Source organism: Carex rostrata, chromosome 12 (assembly GCF_964058835.1).
Source record: "Carex rostrata chromosome 12, lpCarRost1.2, whole genome shotgun sequence".
Taxonomy (NCBI): Eukaryota; Viridiplantae; Streptophyta; class Magnoliopsida; order Poales; family Cyperaceae; genus Carex; species Carex rostrata.
In genome coordinates, this window is record NC_135929.1 from 8,383,451 (window position 1) to 8,387,749 (window position 4,299).

Consider the following 4,299-nt stretch of genomic DNA (forward strand, 5'->3'; position numbering starts at 1 on the left):
AAATATTGTACCTGCCGCATTTATATCTCGGTGAAATGTCTTTTTCCATCCTTTATCTATTATGGCTCACCATTTTAAATATCTTTTAATATGCTCTTTTGTTAGATCAATTGCTTCCTATAAAAAGCTCATTTCTTCTCTATCATCACCATCAACCATTTTTATTGGAACTGCAGTACATATCTTTATGTTATCGATTATACCAGCCAAATGTTTTTTACCTCTGCAAATTTCATCGGAAACAATTTTACCACACATTTACATTTTATTTTCTTGTTGTCATCAAGTGTTATGAAATATTCCCAGTTAATATCTTGTGATTTACTCATAACTTTGCCTCTACCTTGCCTACGGGCTTTGATAATTAAAAAAAAAAAGAAAAAAAAAATTACAATTAACAAAATACCTCGTAAACCTTCGTTACATTCTCAAAGAACTAATTGATCCAATTTAGCTGGTATAATTGGTAACATAAAGGTATGTACTGCATTTTGGATATAGAAATGGTGGATTGTGATGATAAAGCAGTAATGACCTTTTACCTCCAATTTTTGGAAGAGTTGGATCGTTCTGAAGACTACAATTGGAGAGGTGCTGTACTTCCGTACGTGTATCGGAAGCTATTCCGGGTATCCATGGCTGTCGAGAATCAAGAACTGAGACTTAAGCATAGCACCTGAAAAATCAAGAACTGAGAATTTGGTTTCAACTCTTTTGCCTTTGTGCTATCAAGTTGCTTCAGCTTTGTTTAAAATTCATTCGTCCTTCAACTCAATTTATACAAGCTAAGGAGCCTGTAGTGTGTTTTTTTTTTTCTTTTCCTTTTATTTACTCACGGGTGTACTTCATCCAACAACAATCCAACTTTTTTTTTACTTTAGTCCGATCAAAACAAAAAGATTAATGAAAAAGTATACTTTATAAGCATGGTCAGCAAGAGGTCTCATAAAAAATCAAAATGTCTAGGGCTAAGTCTATGGTCTTTTTTGCTAGTTGGCCTAGTGCATAGTCAACAGTACAACGTCGTACAAGGCATCTTTCCTTTTTTTTATAGTAAGAGGTCTCATCAAGCATCCCACGCCAAGAAAAACAAAAGACAGCTCAACCCAATTCAAATACTTGGCAACCGGTCTAAATTAGAAGAATCGGTCTGAATCGGTGAAGACTCGCTTGAGTCGGCCAATTCAGCACTATTCAAGTCAGTTCGGTGTCGATCAATTCCGGTGCGACTCAGCCAAATTTGCAGACCATGGTTTGTTCTTATATATACTAATTTTGTTTCAATAAGAAAAACATCAGGGGTTATTTGATAATTTATTATGTGGAGGCTCCTGGCCTCCTGGGTACCAGATTCTAAAGAACCTTAACATCATAAGCACTGACATCTTTTACCGCATAAATCTCAAGAGAATGTAAGCAAACACATTATGACATGGTTTTAGTTTATATCCTGATTTTATTAAATGTAGTGACTGACAGACAATTGTTGTTTTTACAATATAGTTTTTGAGAGAGAAGTTGCTTATTCCAGATCATTGTTGGACAAATTACCAACTTCTAATCTAGTTTTTAGCTAAACTAGATTAGAAGTTGGTAATTTTTGAGAGAGAAGTTTTTACAATGTCCTCTAACTCTGACTAATTTTCTTATTTGTAGACTTCAATATATTATATTTACCTCTCAACTATTCTAATTCTTCTTATTTATATTTCCAACTATACCCTCCACTCCTGTGCAGTGGCGAGGCTAGAAATTCAATCAAGGGTAGGCAAGCATAACTATATAAATAGTTATCAAAAAAAAAAATTAACATAAATGAACATCAAAGATTTCAACTAAGTCAAAAGTTTGTAACAAATATTCTTTTACATATCAAAAAACAAGAAATATATTAATGCTACAAAATCAAGTCAATGGAGGGAGCTTTCCTCTACGGTTACTCACTTTCAACGTAAGCAACTAAACAATCATTTAAGAATTGATCTCCCATTGAATTCCTTACTCGGTTTTTCACATAATTCATTGCCGAAAATACCCTTTCAGCACTAGCCGTAGCCACCGGCAATATCAATGCTAAGCTAGGCCCTATTTGTTGTGATCTTTGTGAAGATGAATCAATTGGAAATTTAGGTGCCGTCGTGTAGTATCTGTCCATTCTCTATTAACAAATTCAAAGGAAAAAAATAGAGTTAAGCAAAAGTCTAAGCAATTCTAAATTTCTAATTATCCGTGCAAATATATATATGACAGATTCAAATATAACAAATATATATATGACATATCTAATTACAGGACTTTGAAGACTTTTCATATATACAGAGAGCATCAATTTATTATAACAACATGCTTTTAATACCCTGTCTAGTCTAATTTATGAAACAAAATTCATGAATTTGTAGAATACACTGATCTCAATCTCATATACTGTGCTATATTTACAAGTAAAGAAAAAGAAAGCAGTTATCAGCTGTCTTATTTTTCAAAAATTACATGGTCAAAAACGCCCCCATTTCAGATGCGTGCCAAATTTAGCAATCAACATGGAAATCAGATTCTTGAATTGTTGATATTGACACAATTGGTAATCAATTGCAAATCACAACCTTGAATTGTTGAAATTGACTCATCTGACACCACTACACATTCTTACTAGCAAAGAAAATCAAATTGACTCATCATCCATCATCAAGTTCAGTAACCACATGGAATTCTTGCAAGTTCATTAAGATAGTAACCATGGAATTCTTGAAAGATACCTGAAGAGAGGAGACAAACAACGGAGGAGAGACGACAGAAACGGTGGAGAGACTAAGAGAGGCCGAGCGGAGACAGTAGAGACGGCGGAGAGGCGAGTGGAGCTGTCGCGTACTCGCATGGCAGAGAGGCGAGCGATTGAGGCGCAGGAGAGAGCAGCTGAGGCGGTGAGCGCCTGAGGCGCGAGAGATGCGCACCGGCACCGTGCGGCTAAGCAAATCCTTCCTTCCTTTCCTTCGCGCAGGAGAGGCACACAGATTCTTTCTTCTTCTTTTCCTTCGCGTAGGTTTGAGTTTTGGGCTGGGGTAGGCAAGATTTAGAAACTAGGGTAGGCAAGCCCATAATAAAAGCCCGGTCCAAAAAAAAAAAATATTCCAGGGGTAGGCAAGTGCCTACCCCTGTTGAATACTGGACTCGCCACTGCTCCTGTGTTTTCTTCCTCCATTTGAGCCAGTGATAGATTCTCTTTCACCATTTTCATTTAGATAAACCGCCTCTTTCTGAGTATTGAGCTCCAAGATTACTACCCAAAAGTATATACATCACTCTTCTTTGTAATTGTCTCAGTATAGATGCATTCAGGGTCTAAATACCCATGTGAAAAATGAACAAGCTCAGAGTGTACCAGTAATCCAGTATAGGCTACCCTCACCATACAAACATCAAGCTACGTGGTTTACAACTCAAAGAAGAAGAATTTCATTCACAAATTCTCCTGTGTCTCTTCAACTTCCTTTTTTGCTTTCTTTATGGCCACAACCTGATTACTCTCTAACAAACCCTTGTACATCTTCCCAATATATCATATCTTTCTAATTTCTTCTTATTCTCAAATTTAGTTTACAAATTATGCATGGAACTACTTTTAAATCTTACTGCTTGTGCTTAGATTGCTTTTGGCTCTCTAATTTCTAGAAATTTTGCAGTACCAACAACAAACAACCACTGTTTTTGACAACAGAAAACTAAGAAAATAAGAGTTGAAGTTGTCAAATTTAATCAAATTACACCTTAACCATATATATGCTTAAATGGTCACAAGGAATATTTACTTTCAAGTTAATTCTCATTCCTAACTCAGAGAGCAAGAGACAAGATATGTCAATAGTGGACTTTCATATTCTTTCATTTTCTTAGATGGTGGATGTTGCAATCTGAGAGTATGGTCACAAGCAGCACCAGTGCCAAGAGACGAGAGACAAAGATATCGTCACAAGCAGCACTAGTGCCATAGTTGGCTTATCAGATCAGAGACAGTCTGGTTGAGTTTACTTGTACATTGTATATGGACCTGGGAGATTTTAGGACTGTACAAGCTTTTGAGTGCACTAATATGTAACAGTAAACTAGATGAGTGTAAATATTCTTTCTCTTCTTTTTATTAATGAAATTGTAAGATGGCAACTAGACGAGTGTAAATATTCTTTTTATTAATGAAATTGTACTTACGAGTGTGATCAGATTTGATGCTTGCTGATTTGAATTGTTTCCAGATTTGTTTTTCTCGACTTAAATGAACTGTTACTACTGGTACAGTGGTACAGT